Source organism: Herpailurus yagouaroundi, unplaced genomic scaffold (genome assembly GCF_014898765.1).
Source record: "Herpailurus yagouaroundi ecotype Mexico unplaced genomic scaffold, PumYag 199, whole genome shotgun sequence".
In the NCBI taxonomy this organism is placed as follows: domain Eukaryota; kingdom Metazoa; phylum Chordata; class Mammalia; order Carnivora; family Felidae; genus Herpailurus; species Herpailurus yagouaroundi.
The window spans coordinates 13,530,845-13,543,987 of NW_024412430.1; the positions used below are offsets into that span (position 1 = coordinate 13,530,845).

The 13,143-nt window shown below is 37.2% G+C and overlaps 1 long non-coding RNA gene across 1 annotated transcript in view; it reads left to right on the forward strand.

The window, feature by feature from the left end:
- LOC121013679 (uncharacterized) overlaps nucleotides 1-13,143 on the forward strand; it is a 179,491-nt gene that overhangs the window by 150,761 nt on the left and 15,587 nt on the right. The window contains exon 2 of the long non-coding RNA XR_005782836.1: nucleotides 1,154-1,240. This is a non-coding gene — a long non-coding RNA (uncharacterized LOC121013679). The remainder of the gene's footprint in view (nucleotides 1-1,153; nucleotides 1,241-13,143) is intronic.

Sequence of the window (13,143 nt, forward strand, 5' to 3'; positions counted from 1 at the left end):
TTTGAGGGGTCAGTTCAGTTATGTTTAGATGTTTAGGTGGAAAGAAAATGTACTTTGGAATCTGAAAGAGCTGGATTTATGTATAGGTTCTTCAAGTTATCTGTATGGCCTGGGGTATATTTTTTATTCCTTTGGGAGATTGACTTTCTTCATTTGCAAACATTTCTTATGACCAAGGTAAAAACGAATGCTGAAATGTTGAATTTTTGCCTTCTTAGCATTTTGCGGCAGACCATAAGGCAGAATACTTTTTTGTTTAATTTTTTTAATGTTTATTTATTTTTGAGACAGAGAGAGACAGAGCACGAGTGGGGGAGGGGCAGAGAGAGAGGGAGACACAGATCTGAAACAGGCTCTGGGCTCTGAGCTGTCAGCACAGAGCCCAATGTGGGGCTCGAACCCATGAACCGTGAGATCATGACCTGAGCCGAAGTCGGAAGCTTAACCGACTGAGCCACCCAGGTGTCCCTATGGCAGAATACTTTTAATCCTGTCTCCTCAAGTTTTCAAATGGATAAAAGTCCTATGTTGCATATTTAATTCTAGACACAACTCAAGACTTTCCTAAATCTAGTTAATTCCTCCATGTCATGTACATCCAACAAGGTTGTAAAAGTCCAGAGATCCTGAGCCATAATATGTGCTTCTTGTGTTTTGTTTTTTCCTACAGCATCTATTGTTGTACCCCCTACCTGGTGAGGGATTAATGGGAGTAAGAAATAAACTGAACCTAATTGGTCTTATAATGGTGAAAGGGAACTCTCAGTGAGGAACTCTTTTATGGATTATAGATGATGGGGTTAATTATTTGTGTTAGAATAATAACTCCCAAAAGATGGCTATATCCTAACTTTCAGACCCTATACCTGTGTTAGCTTAAATGGAAAAAGGGAGTTTTCAAATATCATCTCAGTTGTATTATCTTGAATTATCTGCGTGGGTCCAGTCTAATCACATGACTCCATGTAGGACTTCTGGCCTACAAAACTGTGTTGCTTAAAGCCACAAAGTATGTGGTCATTTGGTATAGCAGCAATAGAAAAATAATACACTATTTCCTTAGGAAGCTCTTACTTATAAGGAAAAGAGAAAAGAAATAGAAGGAAGGAGATGCAAGGAACCAGAAATGCTCATAAATATTTTTTTCTTTTAGTTCTTGGAAATTCAGCAAGGAGTTCAGTGTCCTAAAATGAGAAGAAGGATGAAACAGAGATCTGCCACCCACAGAACCCTACAGGAGGTCAGTCTCCTAGTTGTGAGGTTAAACTAATGGTCAAACATAATCCTGTAGGGAACGAACCCCCACTTTCCTTTAGAGACCGTGTGCCCTAGTTGAGCTGAGACCTATGGAGAGGTCTCAGATGGACAGATGGTTTGCCTCAAATCTGGTACCATTAATTATTAGCTCTCTGAATTTGGGAAATCCCCCAAGTTCTCTAAGTTTCAGTGTCCTCACCTGTTAAATTACACTTTTAAATGTACTTTAGTAGTGCAGGTCTCAAGAAACTAATGCATCCAAATCCTTAGCACAGTTCTGTGCACACACTAAACATTAAAGAACCACTTGCCATTTTAATTATTATTCTTGTTGGAAAATAATGGAGATTCTTGAACTCCAGCACACTAAACAAGGTAGCCACATCAGATTAATTTATTTGGTCAAAAAATTTCATTGTATATCAGGTACTGTATCAAACACTGGAGATAAGGGAATGAATAAAGCAAACACAGTTCTGCCCTCACTGAGCTTATAGTCTCCAAACAAGAGTAACTAAGAAACACAAACCAAAAAATGGTGAGTTTATTTAATGTTTTCAGTCATTAGTAAGGTAACTGAGTGATGAAATAAAATGATTTAATATAAGTACATGTGATCTATATCATAAATAATATTGATATGAGAGTGACAGCCAAATGTCATTGAATAACGTCAGAAAAACAACAGGAAAATTGTATCAGTGGCCTCATTGAGGAGCTGCTCTGTTTTTTCATTGCTGTTTCTGTGGGCCCAAGTTCATTATTAGAAGTAAATTAGTGTCAATCTTGACAGTTGTTAAGATAATTAGAGAAAATAATAATAAAAATTAGTTTGCCAAATAGCAAATGAGTGGAATTATTTATGTGGAGAAAAAAGATGGCAAACTTCCCCAGACAGTATACAGAGAGTTTCTCATTTTTGACTTCCGCAGTAGAAGGAAGATAGGATTTTTCAGGATCAAACAGAAGAGAGTAGGAAGCAAGAAATTTTGTATCTACATTATTTAGGGGCCAGTAGCAGCCAATGGAAAGGGAAGGAACAGGTTGAGAGTTCCTTGGAAGGCAGTGAGTTGTCATGAAAGTGGGGTTATTGCTACCATTGTGCAGATACAACCTTGAGCAGTCATAGCAAACCTGGTGATATACACCTTAAAATACTTCTCTGCCTATCAGATGAGTACAACATGGTATCTCATTGGGGCCTCCCTTTTCATTTTTCTGGATTGCTAATGGAGGTTACACATGTTTTCATGAGTTCATTTGCCTCTTGAATTTGCTCTTCTCTGAAATGCCTTTTCATGTCTTCAGCTCATTTTCCTATTGGATTGTTTGATTCTTTTTGATTGGTAAGGACTCCCATCTTAATGATACTGTTAAAACAACGGTATTTGTTTGACTTTTCCAAAGAATCAATCCTTTGGCCCATTGATTTTCTCTATTTTTTTGTTACTAATTTTATTAATTTCTGCTCTTATTCTTGCCATTTGTTTCCTTTTGCTTGTTTTGGATTTATTTTGCTCTCTCTTTTTTAGGTTCTTGAGATGAGAGCTTATATTACGGACCTGAGACTTTTATTTTTATTTAATGTACATGTTTAGTGTGATAAATTTCTCTCTCAGTGGTGCTTTATGCGAACCCACCAAATTTTGGTATGTTTTATTTTTATTTTCATTCAGTTCAATGTATTTTATTTATTTATTTATTTATTTATTTATTTATTTATTTATTTATTTTTTCAATATATGAAATTTATTGTCAAATTGGTTTCCATACAACACCCAGTACTCATCCCAAAAGGTGCCCTCCTCAATACCCATCACCCACCCTCCCCTCCCTCCCACCCCCTATGAATCCTCAGTTTGTTCTCAGTTTTTAAGAGTCTCTTATGCTTTCAATGTATTTTATAAAAATTTCCCTGGAGATTTCTTCTGTGACTCAGGGATTATTTGTAATTGTATGCTTTCGCGACTGAATGTTTGGAGATTTTCCTTATCTCTGCTGTTAATTTCAAGTACATTTTATTGTAGTCAGATCACACATTTTGTGTGATATCAGTTCTTTAAAATGTGTTGAGGTTGTGTTGATAAGGTCTATCTTGATATGTGTTCTGCAGGCATTTGAAAAGGTGTATTCTGCCCTTATTATTCTGACCTTATTATATTATATGTTCTTCAAATGTCAGATCTTTTGGGTTGATGGTGACGTTTAGTTCTACATCCTTGTTGATTTTCTGTTTAGTTCAGTCTAGTTTTGAAAGGGGTGTTGATGCCTCTAACAGTAATTGTAAATTTGTTTATATCTTCTTTAAATTCTATCAGTTTTTGCTTCACATATTTTTCAGCAATGTTGGTTGCTCACACACACACACATTTAGAATTGTTATGTATTCTTGGTAGAGTAACTTTTTTAGCATTATATAATTTCCTTCTCTGTCTCTGGTAATTTGCTTTGCTTTGATATCAGTATAATTACTCTTGCTTTCCTTTGATTAACATGTGCCTGATATATTTTTTCTGTGCTTTTCATTTCAACCTAAATTACCTCAGCCTGAATGATAAAAGACACTTAAGAGATGCCAACACTAAGGTGTTGAAAAGCTTAGAATTATCTGACAAAGCTCTAAAGCAGCCATGATAAAAATGCTTCAATGGGAAATTAGAAACAAACTTGAAAGAAATTTAAAACAAAGATAGAAAGCAGCAAAAAATCAGAGATATGAGAAACAAATGGAAATTTTAGAACTAAAAATCATAACAGAAATTAAAATCTCAGTGGGTAGGTTCATTAGCAGACTGGAAGGGTTAGAGGAAAGAATCAATGAACTGGAAGGTAAGACAATGGAAATTAGTATGAAAAGCAGAGAAAATAAACTGAAAAAAGGAGACGAGAGCTTTAGGAATTTGTGAAACTATAGTAAAATACCTAAGATTCATGTTATCAGTCCTGGATAGAGAAAATAAAGGTGGTAAGCCTGAAAAATATTTGAAGAAATAATAGCTGAAAATTTTACATACTTGGCAAGAGATACAAACCTACAGATTCATGAACTGAGCCTCTAACAGAATCCAAAGAAATTGTGCCAGGAAGCATTATTCTTCGACTTCTGAAAGCTAAAGATAGAAAGAAATTTTAAAGCAGAGGAAAACGACATTTTACCTATAAGAAAAAAACCAGTACAATAATGGATTTCTCAGAAGATACCTTGGGGCCAGAAGGAAGTGGCACATTTTTCAGTTGCTCAAAGAAAAGTAACGTTGACTCAGATTCCTGTACCAGTGAAAGTACGTCAGGAATTGGGGGGAAATTGAGACATGCTCAGAAAAAGGAAAAAAGAGATAATTTGTTCTCTGCACACCTATCTTTTAAAAAATAGCTAAAGGAAGAGGCTGAGGCTTTGTTAAAAACATTTAAAGACAGAATGTATTCATCACTGCCACCTGTGGCAAGGAATAACAGTTGCAATAAACAATAGACTAACCAAATATCTTGGCAAGAAAGGCTGAGAAATAAGATGCTTTGGGGAATAAAGACTTTATAAAGCTCTCACAAATTCCTGGGGGCCGAAAAGGCCACACATATGCCCAAATCTGGGTGCATATTCAGAGAAGACTTGAGAAGGGTCTAAGCTCTTAACTCTGGCTGAACTTCAGGCTCTGTGCAAACAGGATCTCGAAGTTAAAGCACAGGTGTGAACTGCTTGTCTGGGTGCTGAAGGCATGTCCCAACACAATTCACAGCCTGTCTGCAAAGACTGGGTGGTGTGTGTGTGTGCACATGGACGCATGTGTGTGCACATAGGTGTTTGTGTGTTCATACCTGTGAAGAAACTTCTGTTGCATCATCAGCTGACCACAAAGCTAATGGAACAGAGGATTCAGTACGCTTCATGACAAAGAATACAAACTTTATAAAATTAGTTTTTAAAAAAGTTATTAAGCTAACAACACCTACAAGAACAACCAAGGGACTGAGGAGCCTAGAGTTTTTTCTGTTTTTTAGAGTAGCCGTGGTATAATATTCAAATTTTCCTTCTTTGAACCAAATGCTACATGGCGTACATGCAAAGAAATAAGAAAATATAGCCCATACACATGATAATTAAAAAAAAAAAATACCTGGGGCACCTGGGTGGCTCAGTCAGTTAAAACTCGAATTGGATTCAGGTCATGATCTCATGGTCCGTGAGTTCAAGCCCTGTGTCGGTTTCTGTGCTAACAGCTCAGAACATGGAGCCTGCTTCCGATTCTGTGTCTCCCTCTCTCTCTCTCTCTCTCTCTCTCTGCTCCTCCTCTGCTTGCAAGCTCTCTCTTTCTCTCTCTGTATCTCTCTCTCTCTCAAAAATAAATAAACATTAAAAAAAAGAAGAAGAAGAAGCAGGGGCACCTGTGTGGCTCAGTCGGTTAAGCGTCCGACTTCAGCTCGGGTCATGATCTTGTGCTTTGTGAGTTCGAGCCCCACATCAGGCTCTGTGCTGAGAGCTTGGAGCCTGGAGCCTGCTTCAGATTCTGGGTCTCCCTCTCTCTCTACCCTTCTCTCTCATTAATAAATAAACATTTAAATTTTTTAAAAAAGAATCTCAGACGAGGGTGCCTGGGTGGCTCAGTTGGTTAAGCATCTGACTTCAGCCCAGGTTACGATCTCATATTCATGAGTTCGAGACTCACATCAGGCTCTCCACTGTGCGGAACCAGCTTGGGATTCTCTCTCTCTCCCTCTCTTTCTGCCGCTGCCATGCTCTCTCTCTCTCTCTCTCTGTCTCAAAAATAAATTAAAAAAAAATTTTTTTAACGTTTATTTATTTTTGAGACAGAGAGAGACAGAGCATGAACAGGGGAGGATCAGAGAAAGGGAGACACAGAATCTGAAACAGGCTCCAGTCTCTGAGCTGTAAGCACAGAGCCTGATGCGGGTCTCGAACTCACGGACCGCAAGATCATGACCTGAGCCGAAGTCGGCCGCTTAACCGACTGAGCCACGCAGGCGCCCCAAAAATAAATTTTAAAAAAATCTCAGAGGAGGTCCAGACATTTGACTTACTAAAAAAAGACTTTCAATTGACTATTTTAAATATGCTTGAAGGGTGTATGTTAGCTAACTAGAATTTAAATAAACACTTGGAGGAAAAAAAGATGATTAAAGGAAACCATGAGAACTGTCTTACAAAATACAAAATATCAATAAAAAGGTATTATGAAAAAAAAAAAGAGAAATTCTGGAGTTTAAAAGTGTAGTAGTTGAAATGGAAATTGCATAGATATATTCAACGGATTGAGTAGGGAAAAGAAAGAACCAGTGAACTTCAAGATGAGATCATTAAAATTAGCCAGTCTGGGGGCGCCTGGGTGGCTCAGTCGGTTAAGCGGCCGACTTCGGCTCAGGTCATGATCTTGCGGTCCGTGAGTTCAAGACCCGCATCAGGCTCTGTGCTTACAGCTCAGAGACTGGAGCCTGTTTCAGATTCTGTGTCTCCCTTTCTCTGATCCTCCCCCGTTCATGCTCTGTCTCTCTCTGTCTCAAAAATAAATAAACGTTAAAAAAAAATTTTAAATTAGCCAGTCTGAAAACAGAAAGAAAAAGAATGAAATGAAAATGAACAGAGCTTGAGAGACCTGTGGGATATTACCAGCTCTTCTAACTCTACATAATACAATTCCTCAAAGGTAAAGTGAGAGAGAAAAGGGAAAAACGTATATTAGAAAAATAATGTCTGAAGACCATCCACACTTGGTGAAACATGAATCTGTACATTTAGTAAGTTCAAAAAATTCCAGGTAGACGAATGCAAAGAAGTCTGTACCAAACCACATTATAACCAAACTGTCAAAATCCAGAGACAAAAAGAAAATCTTGAAAAACATCAAGAGACAAGTGATTCCTGTACATGGGATTCTCAGTAAGGTGACAGCTGATTTCTTATTAGAAACCGTGGAGGGCAGTGGGCAGGGAAGTATTGAAAATGCTGAAAGAAAATCACTATCAAAAAATAATTCTGTATCTGGCAAAAAATGTGATCCAAAAACAAAGGAGAAGTTAAACATTCCCAGATAAGCAGAAATTCAGAGTTTATGACCAGCAGACCAGTCGACTTCTCCTACAAGAAATGCTACAGACAGTCATTCAGGTTGATATAAAATGACAGTAGTCACTAACTCAAATGCAAACAAAGAAATAAAAAAAATATTGGTGAAATAAGTACATAGGCAAATATAAAGGTAGATATTAATTAATTTTTGGTTTGTAACTCCTCTTTGATAAATCTTTAGAGAAGACCAAAATTAATCATATGCCAACATATTAGATAATCTACACATATACATTATCAAAACTAACTCAAGATGAAATAGAAGATCTGAGTAGACATATAATAAGCGAAAAGGTTGAATCACTGATAAAAAGAAAAAAAAACTTCCCAGAAAGATGAGCCTAGTTTCAATTGGCTCCACTGGTGAATTTGACCAAATATTTTAAGAACAATTAACATCTATCTTCCCAACACTCTTCCAAAACGAAAGAGGGGGTAACACTTACTAACATGTTCTGTGATGTCAGTGTTACTCTGATACCAAAGCCAGAAAAATATATCACAGGAAAAGAAACTACAGACTAGTATCCATAATGAACACAGATGCAAAATTCTCATTAGAATATTAGCAAATGGAATCCATTAACTTTTAAAAAGATTATCTACACCATGACCAAATAGAATTTATCCTAGAAATTCAAGGATGGTTTAGCATATGAAGATCTATTAATATAATACATCATTCTAACAGAATTAAAAAAGCCCACATAATCAACTCAGTTGATGCAGAAAAAGTGTTTGCCAAAATCCGATACCCTTTCATGCTACAATCACTACACTAACAAGGAAAAGAAGGGAAGTTACTCACACTGATAGCGTGCATCTGTGCATGTACAGAGCTCACATCATATTAATGGTGAAAGATTGAAAGCTTTCTTCCTAATATCAGGAATAAGATATGGATATCCACTCTCACCACTTCTGTTAACCATTATACTGTAAGGGCTCACCAGCATACTTAGGTAAGGCAAGTAAATAAAAGGCACTCTGGAAAGGAAGTAAAATTATCTCTAGTCACAGATGACATGATTTAAACATCAAAACTCCTAGAGAATGCATAAAACTTTATAAGAGATAGTAAACAAGTTCAGCAAAGTTGCAGCATACAAAATCAATATACAAATTCGTTTTTATTTCTATACACTGGCAATAAGCAACCCAAAATGAAATTAAGAAAAAAATTCCACTTCTAATACCACCAAAAAGAATAAAATACTTGGGAAAAAAATCTAACCAGGGAGGTACAAGACTTGTACCCTAAAAACTACAGAAGAAATTAATGAAGACCTAAATGAATGGAGACATTTGTGTTATGGATTTCATTAATACTGTTAATTATTGCATAATATTGCTTAGTATTGATTTTAATAATGAATATCAGTATTGTCAAGGTGGCAGTAGCTCTCAAAGTAATAAATAGATAAAGCACAATCCCTACCAAATCTGAGCAACTGTTTTTGGAAAAAAATGGAAAATCTAATTCTAAAAGTCAAATGGAATTGCAGGAGGCCCAAATGGTTAAAACAGTGTAAAAAAAAGAAGAATGCAGTGGTAGATTCTCACTTCCTGATTTAGAAACTTATTCTAAAGCTACTGTAAGCAAAATAGTGTGGCACTGGCAGGAAAATAGATTTTTAGATATATGGAATGGAATTGAGAGTCCAAAATAAACCAATGCATCTGTAATAAGTGGATTTTCAACATGGGTGCCAAGCCCATGTAATGAGAAAGAACAGTGTTTTTAAAAAATGTTGGTGAAACAACTGGATATCCACATGCAAAAAAGAATAAAATTAAATCATATACAAAATCAACTCAAAATGGATTTAAAAATCTAAATGTAAGAGCTAAAAATATAAAACTCTTAGAAGGAAATATAGGGATAAATCTCCATGAAGTTGGATTAGGCATGTTTCTTGAAGATTACAACAAAAGCAGAAGCAATCAAAGAAAAAGTAGATAAATTGGACTTCATCAAAATTAAAACTTCTGTGCATGAAATGGCATTATCAAAAAAGTAAAAATATTCCCTACAGAATGGGAGAAGGTATTCACAAGTCATTTATCTGATAAGGGTCTAGGATCCAGAATGTATAAAGAACTCTTAAAACTCATTAATAGACAGATAGAATTCAATTTAAAAACAGGCAAAGGATTTGTATAAACATTTTTTCCAAAGAAGATATTCAAGTTCAGTAAGCACATGCAAAGATGCTCAGCATTATTGGCTATCAGGTAAATGCGAAGCAATACTTCTATGTAATACACTTCATGCTCACTAGGATGGCTATAATAAAAATGGTAAATTTGAACAAGCATTGGAAAAGGATGTGGGCAAGTTGAACCTTCATCCATTGTTGTTGAGAATGTAAAATGGTGTAGGCACTGTGAAAAACAATTTGGAAGTTCCTCAAAAATTTAAACATATGACCCAGCAATTCCGCTCCTAGTTGTACACCTAAGACAGGTGAAAATATATAGTTAGAATAAGATTTTATATGAATGTGAATGTTCATAGCAGTATTATTCATACATAATGCCCCCCCCAAATGAGAACAAATCAAATATCCATCAACTGATGAATAGAAAAGTGAAATATGATATATCTATGCAAAGGACTATTGTTCAGTGCTGTACTGATACACACCACAACGTGGATAAATTTTGAAAACATTATACAAAGTGAAAGAAGCCAAGCACAAAAGACTACATATTGTATGATTCCACTTATATGAAGTATCTAGCATAGGCAAATCCATAGAGACAGAAAAATTGGTGTTTGCCAGGAGATATGTAGAGGTGAGGAGAGGGGGTTATTGCTTAATGGGTAGGGGTATCTTTTTGGGAGTGATGAAAATTGTTTTGGAGTTAGATTCTGGTGATGGTGATGGTTGCATAACTATCATTGTGAATGGACTAAAAGTCACTGCATGGGGCACCTGGGTGGCTCAGTCAGTTAAGCATCTGATTCTTGATTTCGGCTCAGGTCACGATCTCATGGTTCGTGAGTTCAAGCCCTGCATTGGGCTCTGCACTGATGGTGTGGAGCCTGCTTGGGATTCTCCTTCTCACCTCTCTGCCTCTACCCCACTTGTGTGCGTGTTCTCTAAGTAAATAAATAAACTTAAAAAATTAAAAACAAAGTCACCATAGGTACACTTCAAAATGGCTAAAGAGGTGAATTTTACATTATTGAATTTTACATCAGTTTTGGGAGAACAACAGGCAAGAGTGCATGGGAAAATCTGTGGGCTCAGCCTTGAACAAATACAGGGCACAGTCACATGGCCACATCTCACTACAGTGTAAGGTGGGATATATGGTCTAGTCATGTCCTCCACCAAAAGAGAAAACAGACGTTGCTGAGAAGCCAGTGTCCTTCACTACAGGAGTAAAATCTTTGGGAATAGACTCATGAATTTACTAGTTAAAGTTCCCAGGTGATTCTTACGCCTACTGATATTTGATCGACACTATTCTAGACACCTAGGACCCACAATTCTGTCTCTGCCATTCTGCTTGCAGGTTTTCTTTACTGGGTGGGAAAAGTAAGGCGCAGAAAGCATTCACAAATCTAAAAGGAATTTAGAAGAATGGGTGTCACTCTCCTTGAAATACCAGAGGCCACAAGTTTGAGCATTCTGAGTGTCTACTCCAAACCAAGAATGTAAAATGAAAAGTCAACAATTTCTTACTGATTCACAAGAGGGCATAAGAAAAGGAGTTATAGGGGCGCCTGGGTGGCGCAGTCGGTTAAGCGTCCGACTTCAGCCAGGTCACGATCTCGCGGTCCGTGAGTTCGAGCCCCGCGTCAGGCTCCGGGCTGATGGCTCAGAGCCTGGAGCCTGTTTCCAATTCTGTGTCTCCCTCTCTCTCTGCCCCTCCCCCGTTCATGCTCTGTCTCTCTCTGTCCCAAAAATAAATAAACGTTGAAAAAAAAAAAAGGAGTTATAGGTGTACTAGTGAAGGAATCGTTCCAAAGTACACAGTTGTACTTTAAATCTATATATTTTATTTCGATGATATGAATAGATATTTTAATATAAAAAACAATATCATTTTTAATCAGTGATGTTTTGGATTGAGAGCATAATTGAACAGAAATGAAGCAGCACTTTCAACAATAGCCAAATAATGGAAAGAGCCTAAATGTCCAGCAACGGATGAATGGATAAAGAAATTGTGGTTTATATACACAATGGAGTACTACGTGCCAATGAGAAAGAATGAAATGTGGCCTTTTGTAGCCACGTGGATGGAACTGGAGAGTGTTATGCTAAGTGAAATAACTCATACAGAGAAAGACAGATACCATATGTTTTCACTCATATGTGGATCCTGAGAAATGTAACAGAAGACCATGGGGGAGGGGAAAGGAAAAAAAAAAAAGTTAGGGAGGGAGCCAACCCATAAGAGACTCTTAAAAACTGAGAACAAACTGAGGGTTGATGGGCGGTGGGAGGGAGAGGAGGGTGAGTGATGGGCATTGAGGAGGACACCTGTTGGGATGAGCACTGGGTGTTGTATGGAAACCAATTTTACAATAAATTTCATAATAAAAAAGGAAAAAAAATGAAAGATATTTTCTCTATGTGCTATGTGTATAGGCAGAGTCTGACTACTAAAATATAAACCAGAAATCATAAACCAGTTGGCACTCCTTGTCTAGGTTTCCTTAGTTCAAAGAGCCTAAGTAGAAATAAACTATTCTAATGCAGTGTTTTTTTTTAATTATTTTTTAAATATCATTTAAAAATTAGTCAAGTTGTCTAACAGGGTATACAGTGTGCTCTTGGCTTTGAGGGTAGATTCCCATGGTTCATCACTTACATACAACATCCAGTGCTCATCCCAACAAGTGCCCTCCTCAATGCCCATTACCCATTTCCCTTTTCCCTTGCCCCACTACCCCCCATCAACCCTCAGTTTGTTCTCTGTATTTAAGAGTCTCTTATGGTTTAAATGATAGGTGATGTCAGTGATAGTCATATTAATAAAGCAGAAATCTAATCAGGTTACTTGTCAGTTCACAACAGCAAAAGTAACAATAACAAAAACATAAACAACCAAAAATATTTTTGTAGGCATCTAGATGACTAAAAATAAAGGTATATTACAAATGAAGAAGGTGTGAATTGAACTTCCTGGGAGAGCAAGACTTGAGTTAGGTTGAAATCTAAAAAGAAAAGGATTGGGGCGCCTGGGTGGCGCAGTCGGTTAAGCGTCCGACTTCAGCCAGGTCAGATCTTGTGGTCCGTGAGTTCGAGCCCCGCGTCAGGCTCTGGGCTGATGGCTCAGAGCCTGGAGCCTGTTTCCGATTCTGTGTCTCCCTCTCTCTCTGCCCCTCCCCCCTTCATGCTCTGTCTCTCTCTGTCCCAAAAATAAAAATAAATAAATAAATAAATAAATAAATAAATAAATAAATAAATAAATAGAAAAGGATTAATTGAAATCTCACAGCTAACGTCATAGTTAATGGTGAAAGATTAAATGCTTTCTTCCTAAAATCAGCCATTAAACAAAGATGTCCACTCTTTCTGCTTCTATTCTACATAGTATTGGAGGTTTTGGCCAGGGAGTTAGTCAAGAAAGGAAAATAATTGGCTCTGGGGTAACTCAGTTGGTTAAGCACCCAAGTCTTGGTTTCGGCTCAGGTCATGATCTCATGGTTTGTGAGATCGAGCCCTGCTTCAGGCTGTGTGCTGAGAGTGTGGAACCTGCTTTGGGTTCTCTGTCTCTCTCAGCCTCTCTCTCTCTCTCTCTCTCTCTCTCTCTCTCTCTCTCTCTCTCTCAAAATAAATACA